We start from the raw sequence: 24,864 nt of genomic DNA, 5'->3' as shown, positions 1-24,864 counted from the left end.
AATGATGATGGCAACAAATGTGCTTGACACAATGGATGTATGTATGGATTGTGATAAGAGTTGTATGAGCCCCCAATAAAATGATTTTTAAAAAACCCAAAACAACAATGAGTACTAGAAAGAAGAAAATGTTCTAAAATTGACTGTGGTGATGATTGTATAGCTCTTCTTAATATGATTTAACTATTGAATTGTATTACATGCGAATATGCCAATAAAACTGTTAATAAATAAAGTGAGTGAACATATTTGCAAAGTATATATATGACTAAGCACTCACATCCAACACACACACAGAATATATGAAAACAATTAAGTTAAAGAAAATAGGCAAGTATTTTAAAAGATCCTTTCCAAAGATGATACACAGATGGCCATTAAAGTACAAGAAAAAATTCACAACTTCATTAGGAAATAAGAAATGCAAATTAAAACCACAATGATAAATCATCACAGACCTACCAGAATGAGGATGTGGAGTGACTAGAACTCTCATTATTGCTGGAGTGCAAATGCTACAATTACCTTTGGAAAAAGGTTCGACAGTCTCTAATAAAACATGAAACTACCCTGTGATTCAGCAATTCCAGTCCTAGGCATTTGCAAAAGAGAAAACACCTGCCCACAAAAAGATGTCTAAGAATCTATAGCAGTTTACCTCTCACGTGACCCAACAACCAGGAGACTGACAGACTATGGCACATTCATAAACGGAATACTAAGCAATACAAAGAAATGAACTAATGATACATGCAGCAAATCATGGGGATTTAAAACACATACTAAGTGAAAAAAAAAAGAGTCTTATGTCAAACAGTATACACGGTATGATCCCCTTTATATGAAGTTTTAAGCTATAGCTAATCTATTGGGGAGAAAAAATCAGAACAGAGGTTACTTTTAAAAGTAGAACTAAGAAGTCATAATATTACAAGATTCTATTTTCTGAGGGGTGTTTGGGTTATATGCATTTGTCAAAAGCTAGCAAAATCACATAATATCTGTGCACTTCACAATTTTATCTTAAAAGAAAGAAAATGTAAACCAATACAAGCACTGAACTTTAATGAGACATACTGAAGATATTTGAAAAATATGTACATGACATACATAAAAATAAAAGACTGATAGGTGGGATGGAGAGAGGGATGTTTAGATATATGACAATTTTCTATAGAAAAAGAAGAATCCAGGTGGTGGGTGTAAATGAGCTCACTGTAAAATTCTACTAGAAAATGTTGGAAAATCAATTGTCTCACCAAAAAAAAAGACAATATTTATTTGGATGCAGTGGACATGATGTTTGGATCATGTCTTTATCCCTTAACTAAATGGCTAGCTCATTAATTACTCAGGAAAACATGGTGTCAGATGGTAATTGTGCCACCTAATGGAAGCCTTCAGCTACGTGTGTCATAACATCGACTCTTAAGTTAGGAACGTTGAAAATGTAGAGGCAGTTTTAATATCCAGGAGACAGGACTGGGAACTGAGAGAAATTTGGGGGAGGGGACAATGGCTAAGTCCCAGTAGTTCTCTGTCTGGAAGTCAGCCCCATATACTGGCTGAATATCTCAAGAAACTAGAAGACCTCACCAGTAGGATCAGCCAGAGCAGCTGAAACACGTCCCTGTAAACAATAAATGTTTATCTGGGCAGATAACTTGGCAGGGAGCCGTGTACTGATCTGAGGCAACTTGAAACCCCACAACAGGAGGCTAAGCACACAGGGGCCCTTTGCCTTTGCCATGTGGGTAGGAAGGCAGAGATGGAAGGTGGTCCTGGCTCCTACCACCAGAGACTGCAAGAAGCTATTTGTGAATGCCAGCTTCTTTCCTAATGGACAATCGCCAAATTCCCTTAAACAGAGAGGGTGGGGACAGAAGAGTCAAGTCAACCAACACTAAACAATGCCACCGCATAAGGCTGGCTGTTGCGCTACAGCCCTGAAGTATAGTATAAGGAGCTCTGGCGTGTCTGGCTGCTGCCACAGGAACCACATTGGCTGAGGGTTTCCCCAGGCCTGGGTGGGAGGCCCATCACTGACTCCGGCCACACACACAGGCTTAGTCGCCACCTCAGTCAGTGGCAAGCAGCTGCTGAGGAAGAGAGGCAGACCCAGGGGATGCTGGAGACTCCAACAAGATTCATAAGAGCCATATGGCTTAAACCTCAAAGAAGTGCCAGGCTAGAGGGTTCTCTACAAGGAAAAGAGGTAGGAATAGAAGAATGGAGATGTGACGGCAGAAAGACTTCTTCCACTAACTAGCGTCTCGGCAAAAAAATTCACTACTAGTTCTGAAAACTCCACTTCCTAATTGAGGGATTAAACCTTGGTTCATCTTTCCACTTACATTCCTCTGCCCATGTTCATCTTGGGTGGGAAGAGGGCAGGGAAGTGGAAAGCTCAGCTCTCCTTCCATAAATTATTAGTGAGTTCTCCTCCAGGAAAAGAGCAGAGGCAGTGCAAAAAAGGATCTTTGCTCTGACATAGTACCTAAGTGAAGCCCAGCAGAACAATAAGGGTGAGTCTGGGATGGAGCCCGGCGGGGGGCTGGGCGGTCGGGGAGGAGAGAGAAGAGAAGAGGAGGGGAGAGGAGGAGAGGAGAAGAGTTCATCTGTTTTTTAGCAGTGGGCTAAGGGGTATGCCAATCCATTCTTTTTATTTCATTCGCACTTATAGCTGCTTTATAATCATTTCCTGAAAACACAGTAGGAAGAGAGTGGTATTTGCTTACCCCACCCTCCATCTAACACTGTCCCAGCAATCCAACTATGTGCTTTAAACTGAGAAGCAGCCAACTTTTTGCCTTTGGCAGCCCTGAAGGCCAGACATTACCAGCACTCCTGTGAACAGCTCCAGGCCCCACCCAAGTAAGACTGCACACACTGAAACCCAAGAGAAATACCGTTCCAGCACAACAACCCAGGAAAGAGAGAAGAGAGCTGAGGAGGATGGGTGGGACACTTGGGACACTTCTAAGTTCTGACACCAGAACACCCAAGTGGTTAGTTAGCACAGGCATTCTGGTAGAATGGTGATAGATCAACTTCAGTGTGGGAAAACCCAAATGTTACTAACAGAAAAGTTATCTACTAAAGAAGAGGGTTGGGAATGAGGGCGGGGTGCAAACTACAGGGCAGTAAGGTGGAGAAATCATTCTTAGGGAACTGGCCAGCTGCTGGGCTAGTCCAATTCTGAATACACAAGGGACATTGCAGTCTCTTTTCAGAAGGCTGATACAGAGGGGTTACAGGCAAGCCAGGACACACATGTTCTCCCGGTTTAGGAGTGGGCTGGAGGACTCCCTTGCAGGAGAGTCACAACACATAAAACACCACAAACCCACTGTTCCAGTTGTCCAAGGCCAAAGACATCTTCCTGAGAGCCTCTGTGTCTGATAGCCTCTAGGCTCTCTAAGACTCCCTATTTATTAGGTCTTCCTGTTTACTCTGAGAAGATTTGCAGATCTCCCTAGGGAGTCCTTTGAGAGATACTAGGGAGGGGAGCAGCAGGGAGTACTTTAACAGTATAAAGGACACAGTTCTTTTGCATCTTGATTTATAAGCTGGCAGGCTGGAAGGAAGGAAGAGAAAAGAGACAACGAAAGGGAGCTTTTTGGTTCAATTACTTACAAGGGCTTTGAATTTGGTCTTCACAGTTCAATCATGGAAGATGAAGTGAGACCAGGATGGAGTGGTAGTTGCAAAATGTGCCTGTCTGGAACTATAACCAGAATGGGGAAAATACCAGGTTAATGCCCTGCTAGAAATGTAATTCCCCTTTTAAAAACCAGGTGGACATGTGTGTTGCCTAGCAACTCAACCTCTTGACTGGCAGAGTGAGAAGTAATAGTGCTGTGCTCAGACAATGGTCAACCTCCCTACTTTGAATGCATCCCTTTCCCTGGTCCTGGCAACAATCCAATTGCTTACAGGCTCCTGAAAGAGCTCACCATGGCTTTTGGAGTCTCTCATTTCAAGGTTTCAACCCATAATTTTTCCAACTCTGGGCACCATGTTTTACAAAGCCTGGCTGGCCCATCCTGGTTTTGCTTCATCCAATATAATAGAATTGGTTCAAACTGGTTCAAAGTCCTGCTATCTACAGTGTTCATACTTTATTTTTTGTTTTTGATGTATGGCAATTTTCTGGACTCTAACTTAGCCTTCATGAAAATGGAACAGGAAGTGCAACAAATTATTTGCACCCAAATGCATTTTTTTGTTTCTATGAGAATAGCATTATGGTGATGAAGAAAATATATGAAAGAAGCCATAAGGAAATTGAAAATAATCACCATCTTCATTAAGAGACATTTTTTAACAAAGAATACGGATCTCATTTAAGCAACACGATTTCTGACTCCCAAGAAACATGAAAAGGCAGCATCAGTCCTGTTTCTGCCAGAAGCAGACTCTGTCCTTTGCTAATTTGTGGAAAGCAATAGGTTCTCTTTGGTTCTGAGCAAATCACCTATTGCCAGAAGGAAATAGGGTCTACTGCTACTTGACTTGCGGTAGGTCTTCTTGACTCTCCTCTCTGAGAGACCACCTGGAGGGACCCTAATCACTCTTTGTGCCAGCCTCTCTGACCATGTTTCCTATAGAATCAGTCAGCTTAAAAAAAAAAAAAAGAATCAGTCAGCCTGAGGCCAAAGATGAAGCCTCTGCAGATGATCCCCATAGACTGACCATTTAGAAAAGAAAGCAAATTTGAGGATTTTTTTTAGGGCAGTGCTGTTCAGTAGGTAGCCACCAGCTCCATGTAGCTACTGAAACTTAATTAGGAGACAAGATGGTGGTTTCGCCCTGAGGACCCGTCAAGGGATGAAAATAGATGTTCCTGGAAGCAGATGTTTCATATAGGTTGTCTGCATAACATCTCTTGTCATACCGTCTGATACACGCATCTTGGTCCCCCATGGCAGTCGCAGCAACATGGGCAATGTCAAACAGAACTGTCCTGAAACATTTCTTATCAAATTCGAAATGGAGTTTTATACAGTGTTTGTCATCAATCGACACCGCCTCTCCCAGATGACTGTCATTGCAAGGTAGAGCTTGCTTTGACATCAGATGGCAGGACAATAGTATGCTACCACCCTTCTGTGGACATTCCATAGGAGCATACAAAACCTGTTCCTCGGCCAGGTCCTCCACATCACAGTGCAGAAACACATGATCATGTGCTGAAAAGTAGACTAGAAGTGAAAGATAAGCCCCTTGAACAAAGAAAAGGACCTATGATAGAACAACTTAGCAAAAATATTCTTTACTACCAAGCACCGTTGGTATCCTCATGGGCAGTATCACAGACGTCATAAGAAATTTAATCCTCCAAAAGACAGATGATTTCGAGGTTCTCATTAGGAATCAGAGAGAAATGTTATCTTTTGCCTCATTTGCCACTTGAGAAAAATATCCGATGTAGTCCCTACTATGTTACAAATAAAGTAATTTTAAAAAAATAAAAAAAACCTTAATTAAATATAATAAAGTCAAATAAAAATTTCGGTTCCTTGGGTATATCAATCACATCTCAGGTGCTTAATAGCTACCTGTAGGTGAGTGACTACCATATTGGACAGTGCAGAAAACGTCCATCACTGGAGATAGTTCTGATGATTATTGCTCCTCTAGAGCAATAGCAAAGTCTTTGAAGCTGTTTTCAGTGAGTGCAGTCATCCTGTCTCCTCTAGCTACCTTTTCCCTTACTGATGCACCACTGTCCGGTCTTGTAACTCTTCCAGTAGCTTTTTAATAATCACAATTCGTTCTTAGTATTGCAAATTTTCAATACAAAGGTGGAATTGACAAGAGAAGGGAACATTGTTACCCTGATAAAAGAGAGTTATCAAAAATCTATAGCCAGCATCAGATTTAACGATGGAAATTTAGAATCATTACTATTAAAGTCAGAAACAAAGTAAGGATTTCTGTTTTATGAACTCCATTAAATTTAACACTGGAGATCTCATGCAAAGAATTCAGGGGGAAAAAAGGTTCAATATGTCTGACTCATAGTAACCTTATATAGGGTTTCAGAAAGGGTTAATCTCCTTTTAAAAAAATTAATTGGGAATTAATACATATATCATATCATTCCATAGGTCAATCGTGTCAAGCAGAATTGGACAGTTGCTACATTATCAACCTTTTACGCCCCCACTATGATTGCAATCCCCGCCTCCCAGAAAGGGTTAATCTTTGTGGTAGCAGAATCCCTCCTCTTTCTCTCGTGATAGCATTAATAGTCCACTAGAAAATACAATATTAAAAAAATTTTAAACTTAACATTGTGACTTAGGTGGAAGTTTAGAGCAGATCATTTTTACATTCAATAATTCATACACATTTGATTCAACTCATACACTAATTCTCTCACTGTACTATCACCACCCAACCTTCCTCCCTGTGTTTACTGTTAAACACACACACACACACACACAACTTTCCTAATCCTCTGAACTTTGTCCCTGATATCAGCTCCCCATTTCTTCCCCCTCCCTCCCCTGCCTGCCCTCACCTCACGAACACTTGATATGTTATAGATTAGTTTTTTCCATGGCTTACATTGTCTTCCCTCCATCGCCCCTCACCCACTTTTCCTTTATTCATCCCCCTGGGAGGGGGTTCTATATCGATCCTTGTGATCGATTCCCCCTTTCTCCCACTACCCTCCCCTAATCCTCCTGGTATCTCTACTCTCCTTGTTGGCCCTGAAGGGTTTATCTATCTTGGATTCCCGTTGCGGGCTCTTATCTGTAGCAGTGTGCATGCTCTGGTTTAATCTGATTTGTAAGGTAGAATTGAGGTCATGCTAGTGGGGTGAAGGAAGCACCAAAGAACTAGAGGAAAGTTGTGTGTTTAATCTGTGCTATACTAGACCCTGACTGGCTCATCTCTTCCCTGTGACCCCTCTGTGAGGGGATGTCCAATTGTTTACAGATGGGCTTTGGATCTCCATTCCATTCCCTCCCTCCCTCCCCGCCTCTATTCACCTTGGGTATGGTGTTATTCTGGATGCCTGATACCTGATCCCATCGACACCTCATGACCACACAGTAGAACATCATTTTTATCAATTATGTTATGCCAATTGACTTTGTGCCAATAGTCATCAAAAACTATTGTCCTGATCCCTCAGGCTCAGTGAATCATTCCCTCAAGGTGTTTGATTATGTCTCAGGAGTTTTCATAACTTTGTCCCCTGCATGCTCTACCATATTCATGGATATATTTACAGAAAAAGTAAATTCACATATATAAATCTCCTCTCTCAAACCTACACTATGAAATAATCTAGTCAATCATCTACACAAAGTTTGTGGTGGAGTTTGAAAAGTTGATCCCATCTTAAAGAGGTTGAGAAAGAGTCAAGGCACTTTTAAAGAACAATAACAATGTGGAAGACTTGCATTACGAACTTAGAGACTCAGAAACCAGAATAGTGTTACTAACTGGTCCACTGGATCAACGATACACCTAAGAACCTGATTCACATATAGGGAAATTGAATTACAAAAATATTCCAAAGGGGCTAAAGACAACTTTATAAAGTAAAACCAACTTTTAGGAAAAAAGCATGTCGAATATATGTGTGTGTGTTCATCCATATCCCCTTGTGACCTCAGTCTAGGTAAGCCTTTTTTTCCTGCAGGTAGATTTGCAATTAACAAAAATATTTTAAAATTCGGTTAAGTACAGTTGTCCCCAGTATCCACAGGTCGTTGGTTCTAGAATACCCCACCCACCATACCAAGATGGCAGATGATCAAGTCTCCTATGTAAGATGGTGTGGTATTTGCATATAACCTAACCATATCCTTTAAATCATTTCAAGATTACTTATACTATCTATTATAAGGGGGCTTCAAAGAGTTTGTGGGAAAATTCCATGGTGAGTTTAATTCTTCTCCATAAACTTTTTGAAGCTCTCTTGTACAACGTACATGCTATGAAATAGCACGTGATGCTGCCTCTTAAGTCATGGAGGGATTTCCTCAACCACGGAATCGTTTGCTCTTCCCATCCCCCTCTGAAAATTTCCAATCAAGAGTTGGTTGAATTCATAGTTGCAGAACCCATGGATACGAAGGGCTGACTACAGAACACTTGCCATGCACACATTTTTACAAGTTCAATTCTGTGACATTAGTTATGTTTATCATGTTTTATACAACCATCACCACTATCCATTTCCAAAGTTTTCCATCAGCCTTAACAGCAGCTCAGTGACTCCTCACCCACCAGTCAATCCTGCCCCTGGTAATCACTAATAAACTTTGTTTTCTATACTACTTGTCTATTTAGATATATTCCACTAATATTCACATTATTGAGATCAAAATGAATGTCTTTTTGTGCTGACTTACTTCATTAGCATATTTTCTAGATTTATCCTGACTATAAAATAGACTAAGTACAGGCATGTACATATGTAAATATATTTATATATGATGATGGGGAAATAAATCTATGTATATTTATAGGTCTAGTATTAAGGATGCAGATGGACACTGGGCCTCTACTCAAGTACTTCCTCAATGCAAGAACACTTTGCTCTATTAAACTGGCATTCCATGATGTTCATCTTCCTGAAGTGATCACTGAAGACAAAGCGAATGCATAAGAAAGTGTGGTGAAGAAAAGCTGATGGTGCCCTGCTATCAAAAGATACAGCGTCTGGGGTCTTAAAGGCTTGAAGATAAACAAGCGGCCATCTAGCTGGGAAGCAACAAAGCCCACGTGGAAGAAGCACACCAGTCTGTGTGATCATGAGGTGTCGATGGGATCAGGGATCAGGCATCAAAGACCCAGAGCAAAAAAATCATAATGTGAATGAGTGGGGGAGTACAGAGTGGAAGCCCAAAGAGAATCTGTAGGCAATTGGACATCTCCTTACAGAAGGGGCTTGGGGAGAAGAGGGGCCAGTCAGGATGCAGTACCACACCAATGAAACATAGATTTTTCTTCTGGCTCTTTAATGCTTCTCTACTCCCACACCCCCACTATCATGACCCTAATTCTACCTTACAAATCTGGCTAGACCAGAGTATGCACATAGGTACAGGTAAGATCTGGAAACACAGGGAATCCAGTACCAATAATCCCTTTGGGGCCAATATTGAGAGTAGTCATACTAGGAGGGGGAGGGGAAGGTGGGGATAGAAAGGGGGAACCAATCACAATGACTTACCTATATAACCCCCTCAAAGGGGGATAGACAGCTGTCAAAGGGAGACATTGGACAGTGCAAGATATGAAAAAATAATAATTTATAATTATCAAGGGTTCATTAGGGAGGGAGGGAGGGATGGAGGGAGGGAGGGAAGGAAGGAAAAGGGAAAAATGAGGAGCTGATACCAAGGGCTCAAGTCGAAAGAAAGTGCTTTGAAAATGATAATGGAAACATATGTACAAATGTGCTTGACACAAAGGATGGATGGGTGGATTGTGATAAGAGCTCTACGAGCCCCCAATAAAATGATGTATATATAAAAAAAGAATAGACTAGGACTTCTTTTCTCTTTATGCTTATTCTGAGATGTGTTTTTTATAGCAAATATTTTCATCAAATTACATATGGTGAGGAAACAAGTTCAAACAGATAAAAATAAACCTTTTACCTCACCAGGTTAGAAGCTTTGGTTTAATACTGGAGTAGTTGATTTTTCCTATATAATAAAATATTAAACACATTTGCCATTATATCGCATTTCGGTAGTCTTGTTTTCACTTAAAAACTTAAATAAAAAGAGTAAGAGCAGGGGGAGCAGGGAGGGAGGGGAAAATGAGGACCTAATGTCGGGGGTTTAAGTGGAGAGAAAATGTTTTGAGAATGATGTACAAATGCGCTTTACACAATTGATGTGTGTATGGATTGCGATAACAGCTGTATGAGCCCCTAATAAAATGTTTTTAAAAAAAAAGAGTAAGAGCCCACAATAAAGTGATATTTAAAAAATACTTTAAAAAATAATTTTTAATGGAAAATTTTAAAGACACAAAAATACATTTAATCCAGTTTCAACAATTATCAATATTAATTTTGTTATATCTGTGGAGAATTTCTTATGAGATAAACTACATAGGGAAAGTTCAATAGATTTGTCAGAACAAATTCTACATAAATGAGAACACTATACATTAATTTAAAAGCTAGGATGCACAATTGGGAGATTTGTAATACCCATTTGCTGACAATGCCCAAATTTATAAAGCGTAAGAAAACACAGAAGAAAACAGACATAGAATATGTACACAGAATTCACAGATGAATTTCAAATGATTAGTAAACAAGATGAAATGCTTAGCCTTTCAAAGGGAGATGTCAGACAGTGTAAGACATGAGAAAATAATTATTTATAAATTATCAAGGGTTTGTGAGGAGGCGGGCGGGGAAGGAGGGGAAAAATGAGGAGCTGATACCAACGGCTCAAGAAGAAAGCAAATGTTTTGAGAACGATGATGGCAACCACTGTACAAATGTGCTTGACACAATGTATGTATGGATTGTGGTAAAGAGATGTACAAGCCCCCAATAAAATGATTTTTAAAAAGGTCTTTGATTTCCTTCATGGTACGTAACACAAGGTGAAATTGCTTTACATGCTTAGTTCTTTGTTTACTACCACACGGATCTTTTATATTCTAGTTGAGGATAGATAGTAAACAAGTAAAGAAATAAGCATACAAATAAACACTGAAACTCAAGTCTGCCAAAGTAACATAAAAGTCATACAGAGGAGTCCAGGCTGCATAGAGACAGTAAATTTAGGTACTGGTCTCTCTGTAGGGAGGAGGAGCTGAATAGTAAATAAGCAGGGCTCTTACTAGGCACAGATAGATTTGTAACTCTGGAGCAGGGAGAATGAAGGTGAAGAGAAAATTTAAAAATATATATTTGAGAACAATTTCTATTAACAAGATAAAGAAACTCCGAACTCTAGGTTCTCCAAAAACACTAATTAATTACCCAGCAGAATCTTCTCATACAAGTTCCAACATGAGTTCCTGGATATGAACTTTCTAAAAAAACCACAGCCTAAGAATCTCTTTCTCAGCCTCCAGTCTGGGAGAGGGACAGAAAAAGAAAGGGGCAGGGAGGAGAAGAACAAGAGGACACACCAAAGCATTGCTTTTTAGTTAGTGCTTGGAACCAGTGCAGTTAGGGTGGACAAACTGAAATTGGAATAAACCCAAATTTTAAGAATACTGGGGTGAAGTATAATGATAACCAGAATAGGATAAATTACAAGTCCCAGCCCTAGAATGGGAGACTTGAGAGAAGGTGTAGCGAGTCCGTTCAATAAGCTGATGTGGGGATTAGATCACTGCCAGGCCTGTGGAAACCGACAGACACACATTCAAAGCATGATAGGCCACTTACTATGTTCTGCTGCTCCCTATTCTGCCAGTCAAGAGATTTGGTTGCTACATAACATGCATGTTTTGTCATGTGATGCTGCCCTTGTTTTCTAAAAAGAAGATTAAATTTCCAGCAGGGTATCGATCTTTATTTGCTACATAACATGCACGTTTGTCATGTGATGCTGCTCTGCTTTACCCACTGACATTTTACAATTTAGTCTGTGTAGAATGATGATTCAGACTTCTCATATGAACTCTAGAGGGTAGGTTATAGAGCTAGTCTTCTTGGGCTTAAAATTTGACTCTGTCATTTACCATTTATATACAGTTGGTCAAGTGATTCAGTCCTCCTGTTTCCTCAGCTATACAATGGAGCACTTACTGCACATAGTTGGTGTGAGGACAAAATAACACCTGGGCTTAACAAGTCTTTACTAAACGTGAGCTTTTAATGTAATTATTCATCAACTTATGTTTTTTTGGAAAAAACTGTAGAGGCTTGGATAACTAAATCATTAGTTAATCAAACAGTGGACTGGATTTAAACCCAAACCATCTGTTGGGGCAGAGCTTGCCAATTAGCCTTCTCAATACTTTCCCTTCTCAATAATTTCCTTTTCTTCTTTTAAAGAACCTTGATTTTTAGCTGGGTCCATTTCCGTCTGGATGGATCACTAGATTTCTAGTCTTCACGGTGCATAGGTGGCCATGTGACTATGAAATACAGGACAAGTTTTATGCAAAGCACTGAAGAAGCCCTTTTCGGTGTGCTTAGTGAATAGGGTGGGGGGGTCGAGAAATCCTTTCAGGATTCTTCTTTTACTATGTAGCCTGTTGGTACTGCTACAGAAAAGTTCTATCATCACCAAAAGTTCTGTTGGGCAGCGCTGCTATCATAAATGCCTTGATTATAAGGGTTGGGAATAATGATAAGGATAGAGGGAGGGAAGTATTGGGATATAAATGACAAAAGCCTTCTAATTAGCAGTGAATTACAAAGAAAGCGAATTTGGAAAAGGAGAAAATTGTAAGATTTTATTAAAAAAATTAACTCTAGTACAGTGGTTCTCAACCTTCCTAATGCGGTGACCCTTTCATACAGTTCCTCATGTTGTGGTGACCCCGCAACCAAAAAATTATTTTCGTTGCTACTTCATCACTGTCTTTTTGCTACTGTTATGAATCAGGCAACCCCTGTGAAAGGGTCGTTCCACCCCCAGAAGGGTCATGACCCCCAGGTTGAGGACCGCTGCTCTAGGAGCTAGCTGTCTTGGGAGGGGCTCCATCTTCGAAGAGCAGCTTTAGTGAGTGTGTGTCACCTTGGAGGACCCTAGCACCAGTCCTGGACTGCTGATTTCTGGGCTGAGGTGTGAGAGAACACATCTTGTGATGACTGGACCTCTGTAGTTTGGGTTCATGTTCACTCAAACTTAACTGATTGATCTGAGTTTTACAATCTCAGATAAGTGTTATTGTAGACCTTAGTTTCTTTGTATAACAGAAACAAAAGCGATGATAAGGGGACACAGAGCTAACGATCAGAGAAAGCATCAAGGAGAAGAGATTATGCTTCTAAGAACAGAGCAATTTATCACAAAAGATCATTAGAACTGAGCACTTTGGAGAGATTATGTCCTGCCTAAAAATACATACTACGGAATTATCTTCACAGAAATCTTGTAATTTTCTGCTTTTCTGAATTTACTTTCTCTGACCACGATTGACTCCTAATTAGAAGCTTTTCCATTCATGTTGTGATGTCTCCCTCCCTGTATCCTTATTGTTACTCCCAATCGTTAGAATCAAGTCACACCTCTGAACTTTACCATACAGCAGAGCTGTGCAATCGAATTTTCAGCAATGATAGACATATTCTGTAGCAGCACTTGGCAATACAGCAGCCATTAGCTATATGTGGCTATTGACCACCTGAATTGTGGTTAGTGTAATGAGGAAATGAATTTTAAATTAAACTTTAATTAAAATAGACACAGAGCTAATGTATTGGACAATGCAACCATCAAGTTAGCTATAAGTAGGGGAAGTAAATTGTATGTCATTCTTATCTGATCCATCTCATTTCTTTTCAACACTCATGCCAAAATGCTTTCTCTTGGTCTACTCCTGATGTGACTTTGAATCCCAGGGAAGTTGCTATCCATTTTCCAATATGGAATGCTAGTCTTTCTCTGTAGAGATTCATTAAAAAACATACACACTAAATCAGATAGACATCCCTAGGACAAAGCCTTTACTGAACACAGCATATTAAAAACTGCACCCAAACACGATCCACTCCCTTCCTTATCTTTTGGTCTAAAGATAGCTGAAATTAAATTACCTTTCTTGATACGTTTTTTATTAATTAATCACTTTATTGGTGGGGCTCTTACAAATCATAGCAATCCAACATTCAATTGTATTAAGCACACTTGTACATATGTTGTCATCAACATTTCCAAAACATTTTCTTTCTACTTGAGCCCTTGGTATCAGCTCTTCTTTCCTCCTCCTCCCTTCCCCCTTGTGAACTCTTGATCAACTATATATTATTATTGTTATCTGGTGTCTTACACTGTCCATTGTCTCCTTACACCCACACTTCTATTATTCATCCCCCTGGGGTGGGGGTTATATATTCAACATTATGCTGAGGTCCCCTTTCGCACCCTTCCCCTCTTCCCACTCTCACTACTGTTCCTGAGGGCTTTATCTGTCCTGAATTCCATGTGTCAAAATTTCTTATCTGTACCAGTGTGTGTACTCCGGTCTAGCCAGATTTGTAAGGTAGAAATGGGTTATGGTAGTGGTGGGGAGGAAGCATTCAGGAACTAGATGAATGACATATATTTTGTTGGTGCTATACTGCACCCTGGTTGAATTGTCCCTACCTTGTAACCCTTCGGGGGTGCGGGTAGGGATGTCCAATTGTCTACAGATGGGTTTTGGGTCTCCACTCCAACCCCCCTCTTTGGCATCGACATAACTGTTTTGGATCTTTTGATACCTGATCCTGTTGACACCTCATGATCACACAGGCTGTTATGTTTCTTCCATGTGGGCTTATTTGTTTCCTTGCTAGATGGTTGCTTTTTGATAAGTTTTTATGGATCCCTTATAAGTCTACTATATTTGTTTTATTAAATAAAATAGGCGAATCAGGCATGTTCTGCTTCGAGTAGAAGATTAAACTAAGACACGGTCTGAAGCACGATTTCTTACTATACAGAGCTTCTTGGCATAGTAAAGAAAGCTGTCAGAACCATTTGTTAACCTGAGGAACTAGTATCTTTAGGATAGGGGGTGAGGAGGGTTGTTAAAAACATTACACCCACCACACTGAGGCAACACACTAAGGGTGTGCGGCAGAGCAGGGGGAGCAGAGCAGGGAGGTCTCAAGAGAGTGCCAAGGATAAACTTTGGGGCCAGGGCGTGGCCCCCCATTGGACTCGACTGTAGTATACTCCTCCTAGAGGTCAACAAACAGACCTTGAACTATTTACAAGTTTTCTTTTTATTTATTGTACGTTGTTTTATTGTTTGCTTTCTTTTGTTGCTTTGCCAGGTTGTTTTTTGTGCATATTATTATCTCTGCAGGTGTATCTAGATAAGATAGGCTGGATGAACAGTCTGGAGGAGAAAACAACAGCATGGGAGAGGGGGAGGTGGGGGAAAGAAGGTGGTGTTGACCAACCCAGGGACAAGGGAGCAACAAGTGATCCAAAATTAGTGGCAAGGAGGGTGTGAGAGGCCTGGTAGGGATTGATCAAGGGCAATGTAACCGAGAGAAATTACTGAAACCCAAATGAAGGCTGAGCATGATAGTGGGACAAGAGGAAAGTAAAAGGAAATAGAGGAAAGAGCTAGGAGGCAAAGGGCATTTATAGATGTCTGAATACAGGCATTTACATATGTAAATATATTTATATATGATGATGGGGAAACAGATCTACGTGTATATATTTATAGGTTTAGTATTAAGGTAGCAGATGGACATTGGGCCTCCACTCAAGTACGTCCTCAATGCAATAACACTTTGTTCTATTAAATTGGCATTCCATGATGCACACCTTTCCCACACGATTGATGAAGACAAATGTGTGCATAAGCAAATGTGGTGAAGAAAGCTGATGGTGCTTGGCTATCGAAAGATATAGCATCTGGGGTCTTAAAGGATTGAAGGTAAACAAGCAGCCATCTAGCTCAGAAGCAACAAAGCCCACATGGAAGAAGCACACCAGTCTAGTGACCACGAGGTGTCGAAGGGATCAGGTATCAGGCATCAAAGAACAAAAAAATCATATCATTGTAAATGAGGGGGGAGCGCAGATTGGGGACCCAAAGCCCATCTGTAGGTAACCGGACATCTCCTACGGAAGGGTCGCGGGGAGGAGACGAGCCAGTCAGGGTGCAGTGCAGCAATGATGAAACATACAACTTTCTCCTAATTCTCCCCCCCACCCCCCAATTCTTAAATGCATTCTCACCCCTCCCTCCCCCAATACTATGATCTCAATTTTACCTTACAAATCTGGCTAGACCAGAGGATGTACACTGGTACAGATAGGAACCGGAAACACAGAGAACCCAGGACAGATGATCCATTCAGGACGGGTGGTGAGAGTGGCGATACCAGGAGGGTGGAGGGAAGGTGGGGTAGAAAGGGGGAACCAATTACAAGGATCAACATATAACCTCCTCCCTGGGGTATGGACAACAGAAAAGTGGGTGAAGGGAGACGTTGGACAGTGTAAGATAAGACAAAATAATAACAATTTATAAATTATCAAGGGTTCATGAGGGAGGGGGGAGCGGAGAGGGAGAGGGGGAAATGAGGATCTTAAAACAAGGGCTTCAGTAGAAAGCAAGTGTTTTGAGAATGAGGAGGGCAACAAATGTACAAATGTGCTTGACATACAATTAATGGATATATGGATTGTGATGAGAGTTGTATGAGCCAATGAGTTAAAAAAACACAAAACACCAACCTTACAGGTGATTTAACTGCAATGAAGGATTCCTCTCTTAAGAATACCAACTAACCCCCCCAAAAGTAGGTGACTGATACGTGATGAGCCTGCTCTACCAATCTGAAGGAGCTCTGGTGGCACGTGGTTAATTGGTTTGAACCCAGCAACTGCTCCACAGGAGAAAGATGTTAGCCTATTTCTTGTGGTTAGGAGTTGTGGAGTCAGTGCTGAGCCATGGCGGCCCTAGGGTAAGGGGACCAGATGTCCCGCTTTTGGCGGGACAGTCCCAATTTTTAACAATTTTCCCCATGTCCCGCAGCGTTTTTATAAAGTCCCAATTTTTGGAAAGAATGCACAACAAGCTAGGGTATATGGTTTTCGGCTGCCATGTGGCTATTTCGCCAGGATGTGAGCTTTATCAATGGTGTCCCGCTTTACCAATGTTACAATCTGGTCACCTTACCCTAGGTACAACAGAACTAAACACGGCCAGTCCTGCTGCAGCCTCACAATCTTGCTATCTTAAGCACACTGTTGGAGCCACCGTGTCCACCAAGGTCTTTTCTTTTTCACTGATACTTCGTCAAACACGATGCCCTTCTCCAGGGAGTTGCTCCTTGTGACAACATATTCAAAGCCTGTGAGGTGAATGAAGTCTCACTACTCTCTCTTCTATGGAGTATGCTTGCTGTACTTCTGCCAAGACAGATTTGTTCATTCTTCTGGGCAGTGTATGTGTTTTTATGTGGAACTTATACATGCTCCAAAGCCCTGCTTTCCACCAATGCAGTCAAAGCAACTTGAGTATTTTCCTTCAATATCAACAGACCTTGATCATATGAATTCCCATTCTTTGCAACATTATCCTTAATTTGTTAACATCTACACAGTTGCATGCCTTTGCATAATCAAAACACAGGTAGCGTCTTTCTGGTATTCTCTGCTGTTACTCAAGACCCTTGTGTTATCAACAATGACACCCGTGTTCCATCAGCATCCTCTTCTGAATCTGGCTGGAAGTGTTGGTAGTTTCCTGTCGATGTATAGCTGCAATCATTTTTGAGTTATCTTGAGCAAAATTTTACTTCCATGTGATATTAATGATACTGTTCAATAATTTCCACATTCCTTTTGGTCATCTTTCTTTGAAATGGGTACAAATATGAATCTCCTCCAAGTAGCTGTCTTCCAAATTTCTTGGCACAGACAAGTGGGTGCTTCTAAAGTTGCTTCTGTTTGTTGAAATATCTCAACAAAAAAATCTTCTGTTTATTGAAATTGGTATTCCATTAATTCCTGAAGCCTTGTTTTACACCAATACATTGAAAGCAACTTGAATATTTTCCTTCAATACCAACAGATCTTAATCATATTAATGTGTTAGGTAGCTAGATTTAAGGATAGGGGAATTCTCCCTCCCATGCCTGCAAAGGCCTCCATAAAGAGGGTTAAAATGAAATCGGGCAACCATTAGACTCCTATGAAGACCCCAAACTGAGCATGCTCTCGCTCAAAATCCCCCGAGCCAGGTGGAAGGTACACCTGGGCGGTCCAAACTACGCCCAGGCTCATGACATCACCCAGGTAGGCACCAGCCAATGGGGTCAACCAATACCTTCAACCATGCCTTCCCCCAGGCAGGGGGTGATCTAGAATAAAGGCAGGGAGCACGCTCTGGAACTCTCTCTTGCCCCCATGCCCTCTTGCTCCTTCCGGTCCCTGGGATTACCACCCCCGCCCCCAGTTCCACACGTGTGGGTGCTCTTTTCCACGAGGTTGCTCGTGCCCAATTGTGAACCCCTTTGAGACTGTAAAACCTGAAACTTGTCCTGTCCTTCATAAAAACCCACCTAGATTACAAAATGGGTTGGATGTAAATCCTGTTATCATGTGAAGCCAAGAACCGAGGTATTACCCACTCGAGAAACCTTACAAATGATTTTAATGTAGGACTGGGTAACTTCTCTTAGGCTTCTGGTACCAGATCAATAGACAAAGACACAAACAGGACAGAAGTGGCAGAAAAATAGGTTATGAGTGGTAATGATTATACAGATTTTTCCTAACTTGAGAGATATAAGCTAGAAAAAAACACACTGACCCTTGATGACCCCCTCCAGGCTGTTACTCAGGTGTTCATGTTTTAGATGTGAGCAAAAGTATAATTTCTTCAAACACTCCTTGATGTGAATCCAAGAAATCACGTGACAGTACTTGCCACAGATTTCCCTTAGAGGCATACCAGTGTGACCGTTTTCAAATGCAAATTGAATTACTTGTTATATCTGTCAAGTTTCTTGATGAGAAGTTTTACAAAACTGAAGCTAACTCTCCCCTCTGATGGACCTGGAGAATGTGACTGACCCTGATTACAGAGGCTGAAAGGGCAAAAGGACACTTGGAGAACGGCCCCTGTAGCAGAAGGCACTGTGGAACTCAGTCTGGACAGAACTCTTTGGGAAATGGAAGGCGTTGATTCTGCTGCTACTCTTCTTGAGTCAGATCATGATTTTGGTTCCTCCTGTGGCCCCACCTCCTAATGCTGGCTCAGATAGTCACTGGTTTTTCCACAGGATTCAAAAGCCCCTGTATCTCTCCAAGTCAGGTCGCCATTGTTTTTAGGACAGGAGAGCCACAGACTGTTCTTCAGCCATCTCTAACTGTATTTACATGTACGCCCACACTAGACACTTGGGGATGCCAACTAGAGGGCAGTCTCAAGGAACTCGCCAGCGAATGGTACGTAGAACTCAGCAGTCTGAAGGTAGATGCAGGCAAAAGAGGGTGAACACGGACGATCCAGAACTTGGTCTACACTTGGAAAATACTTCCATTCTTTGCAGGTATTATTTTATCACAATACGGAAATACAGTCATTTAGTAGGAGGTGAAAAAACAAAACAAAAAGACAAAGGAAAAACAAGCACAACCTAGAATTTCAGAAATAGGAGGAAAAATGTCAGGTAGTGGTTGGGGGCTTAAATGAAAAAGACAGAATGGAAGCTTTATACTATTTCAAATATAAAGGTCAGTGAAATGAAAACTAGAAATTCAAATATGCCTAGCCTAAGTAGCCTGCCCCCATCTACAGGAAGTTTATCCCTAACATCTAAATAGTCATGTTTTAAAATCAACAAATTTGTTCCTTTTCAGCTGCTACTGACCAGAACCCCTGGTGGCTCTGGCCCACAGTACAGACAGTCTGTGCCCAGCCAGACCTGATGAAGACACATAAACGGAAGTCAGCCAGCCAGCCTGACCCTCCCAGATCACGGGAGGAGTTTGCGCAAAGAACTACCCAATGATAAGTGTAGAAGATGACTTAACCCTACCAGTACAGGGCTGCAACTACCTGGAACCTGGATCCCAATCAGCAGATTCAGTGGTCTAGGACTCAAGGGGGATCCCTAAAAATGAGAACAGACACCTACAGAAAGTTCAGTGAGACCCACCTCTCTCCGTCCTGGTCCACTGCTGTTGCATACTCACATTCACGTATTTTTTTTATTTGATATAATTATCTCCTAGAAATTACTATATGTGTAGCCTTTTGGGCTCTAAAGCAATTAAGTAAAGATAAATTTCTTTCTTGGAGCAAGCTGTCAAAGGATGAAGCAATTTCATTCCCCATTTGAAGTGGAAGCTTTGGGTCATGCATGGTTTATTTGAAACAATGCCATCACCTAAAGCTGCTGATCTTATCTTTAGCTCAGCTCTCCATTTCAAACTGCTGGAGATGTGTAGCGTGGCATTGCCTGCAGTTATGACATCTGGCTCAAGGCCAGCAACAGAACAAGCCAGCTCCTCTTCTAGGTTTCAAGCATAAGAGGGTTTGGTGGGGGTGGGGAGCACATGAGAGGGGAAAAAAAGACATAGGTAAAGTCTGTTGAACCCTAAAAGGGGAGATTGTTCCCAGGGCATAGGGCATAGTGTGTAACTACAGAGGCACTCTCATGTTGAGGAAGTGATGTGGTGCAAGAAAAGGGAGAATGCCATCCCCACCCAGCCCCCCAAAGGGGATAGAGTGAAATGCATGCCAAGTAACCAGATTTTTCTCTTCTGGGAGACATCAAACCAAACTGTGAGGCTTATTTCCTGAAACAGTCCAATAGCTGGAAAGCATACCAGGCTGCGGGTCAAAAGTCCAAGGTTCTAATTCCAGCATTCAAAGACTGTGTAAAAAATAGAGGCAAATTTCCGTATCTTAAAGAAGTTCTTCATAACCACATTTTATCAATTTAATAACATAAAGTCAATGCATTGTCCTAATAATAGTTTCCAATTTATTTCTAAGCTATAGAAATTTTCTTCTGGTGAAATCTATGTACGTGAGAATTGGCCCTCAAATTTAGGGCATAAGAATCACTTAGAGAGGTTAAAAGATTGCTAGGTCCCACTCACCACAGACTTTCTGATCTGGAGTTCTGGTAGGGTTTAATACAGTGAACATCTCAGATGTTACCAAGTGATGCTGATGTAGCTTGTCCTGGGACCACATTTTGAGAACCATTGGTTTTTTAAAGGAATGTGGCCAGGAGTCTAGAACTGCCATGTTGAATACATGTGGATATTGGTTGGATTTCTAAAAAGTAGATGCCTATTTAAATTTAATTAAGTAAAAATATATGCCCCTTATTTGTACTAGCCACATCTCAAGTGCTCAATAGTTAGATGTAGCTAGTGGCTACAGTTATCAGATGATGTAGAAATAGAACATTTCCACAACCAGAGGCAGTCCTATTAGATAGTGTGCACCTACATTCTGGGAGCCCTGGTGGCACAAGAGTTAAACACTTGGCTGTTAACCGAAAGGTCAGCAGTTGGAACCTACCACGTGCTTTGAGGGAGAAAGAAGAGGCTGTCTACTCCTATGAAGTTTTAAACTCTTATTAAATCCAAAAGGCCAGTTCTACTCTGTCATACAGCATCACTGTGTGTCAGAATTGAGCCAATGGCTGTGTATGACAGTTATTATCTATGTTGATATAGTAAACTTTGAGACGCATCCAAAGCAGAGGCAATTGAGGACAGTGGGGGACAATTGTTTCATTAGGAAGAAGGGTAAAAGCGCAAATAAGGCAACTAATAAACATTTCACCCAAGAAGATATACAGAAGGGCAATACACACATGAAAAATTCTCAACAGCATTAGTCATTATGGAAATGAAAAGACCAAAATGAGATACCACTTTATACCCACTAGGGTGAGTAGACTGAAAAAGTCAGAGAACAACAAGCGCTGGGAAGGATACAAAGAAGTTAGAAACATACATTTGTTACTGGTGAGAATATAAAACGTTACATCTGCTTTAGAACACAGTCTAGTCTGGCAGTTTCTCAAAACTCCACTCCTGGATCTACATGAGAGAAACGAAAACATATGACTACATAAAAATGTTGTATGTGAATGTTCATAGTAACATTATTCATAATAGTCAAGAAGTGGAAACAGCATAAATGTCCATCAATTGATGCATTTATGGATAAACAAAATGTGTGTCATAAATTACATTGTATATATCAAATATATGTGGTGTGTTAGTCCGGGTAGACCACAGAAACAAATTCATGGACACTGATATGTATATGAGAACGAGCTTTATATATAAGAGCAATCGAATATTGAGAAGACATCCCAGCCCAATGCAGACCAAGTCCATAAGTCTGATATTAGCCCCTATGTCTGATACCAATCTGTAAAGTCCTCTCCAGACTCTAAAAACACATTCAATGATTCTGAATGCAGGAAGATCATAGGCCAGTAGTGTTGTAAGCTTCTCAGTGCTGGCGGGGTTCTCCACAGACAGCTCCAGCTCAGGACACTAGTGTAGTTCCATTTGTCTTGTCAGGTGCAATGTCTCCCAGGGAATCAGTGTGTATTCTGCCTCCAGTGAGCTATTTATTTCCTTAAAGCCTCCAAATGAGGTCATCAAGCTACGACCTGACAGGTAATAAACTCCACCCCTTCACTTGTCTCAAATTGACTAGATTATGTAACTACCACATGTCTCTCTAGGCCATGATTTTCAGTGGTTTGGCAGTAATTTAGCAATTATGCCATGATATAATCACCCCCACAATGTCATGTAATTATCCTCCATTTGTTAATTCTAATCTCTATGTTAATACCATTAATATTAATAAGGTTCCACTGTTATTCAATGCTCATGGGAGCAGCAATCAAGAAATCAAATGACACATTGCACTGGGCAAATGTGCTGCATAAGATCTCTTTAAAGTGTTATGAGCATGGATGTCACTTTGAGGGCTTAGATGTGCCTGATCCAAGCCAGGGTATTTTTAATTGCCTCAAATGTATGTGAAAAGTAGACAATAAACAAAGAAGACTGTATTTTAGAAGAATCAACACATTTGAATTATGCTGCTGGGAAGAAAATTTTACGTACTGTGGACTGCCAGAAAAACAAAATTTATCTTGGAAGAAGTACAGCCAGAATGCCCCTCAGAAGTGAGGAAGGTGAAATTTCTTTAGACATGTTATCAGAAAGACCAGTCCCTGGAAAAGGACAACATGTATCAACAAAAGGACAACAGGTCAGCAAAAAAAGAGGCAGAAAGACCATGACATCCAAATGGCTAACATATGTATAAAAAATGCTCACACTTATTAGTCATCCAGGAGCTGCAAATCAGAGCAATGAGGAATCACCTTACACTGAAAATGACAGAGCAGTTTAAAACAAAACAGAAAACAAGTGCTGGAGAGGGTGCGGAGAGATCAGAACCCTCATACACTGCTGATGGGTCTGTAAATAAGTAAAACCAATTGAGGAAAACAATATGATATCTCAAACCAGTGGGAATAGAAATTCCATAGGCTCCCGCATATATCTGGTGGGTGGATACCTTAAAGAAGGAAGAGACATAGCACAAACAGACATATGCACTCCCATGTTCATTGCAGCACTGTTTACAAGAGCAAGAAGTCAGAAACAGCCGAAATGCCCATCAGTAGACAAAGGATAAGGAAATTTTATTACATACACACAGTGGACTACTAGGCATCACTAAAAGACAATGATGAAACCATGTGGAAGTATCATGGCATGGACAGACCTGGAAGTCATTTTGCTGAGTGAAGTTAGTCAATTACAAAAAGACAAAAATTGTATGAGAACACTACTATAAAGGTAAAAACCAATAAAAAGATTTGCATAAGCGAACAGACTTTGGAAGTTGCCCAGGGAGAGACAATGAAGCAATGGACTAGAGGGCTGACAGATGCTAACTTGGGGAGGTGAAGTATGGAGGACCACAAGAGGGAGAAGAGAAATCAGAAGAGGCAAAGGGGGGTAGAATAAGGGGTGAGGTAATGAATGATTTAAACTGAAGAATGCTGAGTTAATGATCTGAAATATAACCTGACCACTAAAATGTAAATGTAAACTCCCCACTCAATTCACAATAAAAAGAGAAAAGAAAAAGAGGCTGACCCTTGACAAGATGGATTGACATAGTGGCTGCAACGATGGACTTAAATATCACACTTGTGAAGACGGTGCAGTATATCATTCTATTGTCCAGAGGGATTGCTGTGAGTTGGAACTGACTCGAAGGTATCTGACAACAATGTATGCTAATCAGGCAGAAGTAGGTAGAATGCAACACTCTCATTCAGGCCGCAATTCTGATCCCTGGAGTAGAGCTTATATTACCACCTTTCATCTTCTAAGAGCTAAAAGAAGAGAGAAGTGAGCAGAGAGAGGGATATAGAACCATCAGGAGAGAAGGGCACAGAGTGTGAAGCCCATCCTCTGGAAGTGTGGGCCCTGCCTTGAGAAGCTCCAAGAATCAGAAAAAAACTGCCACCAAGACACCTGGAAGTCACCATGGCACACTATGCCAACAGATGTCATGGAGGCAAGGACCTTCTCCTAGAGTCAACAGAAAGAAAAAGGCTTCCCTAGGAGATGGCACCCTGAGTTTGGACTTCTAGTCTTCTAAACCGTGAGAATAAATTTCTGTTACTGCCCACTTGTGGCATTTCTGTTATAGTAGCATGAGGTAACTAAGACAATGAGCAATTTTCAGATAATGGAACATTATTCAGCCATAAAAAAGAATGAAGTATGTTACAACATGGGTTAATTTTGAACTATAAACTTTCTATTGTATTTCAATTTAAAGCCATTACAGTTTTTTAAAAGACTGAAAATGTTTATTCTATCATATACTAAAATATGTATTTGTCTTGTTTTTTTAGGTAAAGGGATTTAATATTTTTTTTAGTTTTACAGTTTTACTGACATACATTAAAACTGAACATTGGGGACATGGGAGAGGGGGAGGTGAGGGGAAAGGTAGTGGTGTTAACAAACCCAGGGACAAGGGAACAAGTGATCCAAATCGGTGGTAAGGAGGGTGCAGGAGGCCTGGTAGGGCATGATCAAGGGTAATGTAACCGAGAGGAATTACTGAAACCCAAATGAAGACTGAGCATGATAGTGGGACAAGAGGAAAGTCAAAGGAAATAGCTAGGAGGCAAAGGGCATTTAT

The 24,864-nt window shown here is 40.9% G+C and overlaps 1 protein-coding gene and 1 pseudogene across 3 annotated transcripts in view; one reads left to right on the top strand and one right to left on the bottom strand.

The window, feature by feature from the left end:
• The window catches only part of SMG6 (SMG6 nonsense mediated mRNA decay factor), a 268,155-nt gene that overhangs the window by 58,428 nt on the left and 184,863 nt on the right, over positions 1-24,864 (bottom strand). The gene's annotated exons all lie outside the window — the stretch shown is intronic.
• Positions 4,925-5,355, top strand: LOC101639970 (annotated as a pseudogene).

Source organism: Echinops telfairi, unplaced genomic scaffold, assembly GCF_000313985.2.
Source record: "Echinops telfairi isolate 266 unplaced genomic scaffold, ASM31398v2 ScPeMD7_7458;HRSCAF=8496, whole genome shotgun sequence".
In the NCBI taxonomy this organism is placed as follows: Eukaryota; Metazoa; Chordata; class Mammalia; order Afrosoricida; family Tenrecidae; genus Echinops; species Echinops telfairi.
Note: the sequence above shows the minus strand (reverse complement) of the source record. Positions and strands in the feature narration are given on the sequence as shown.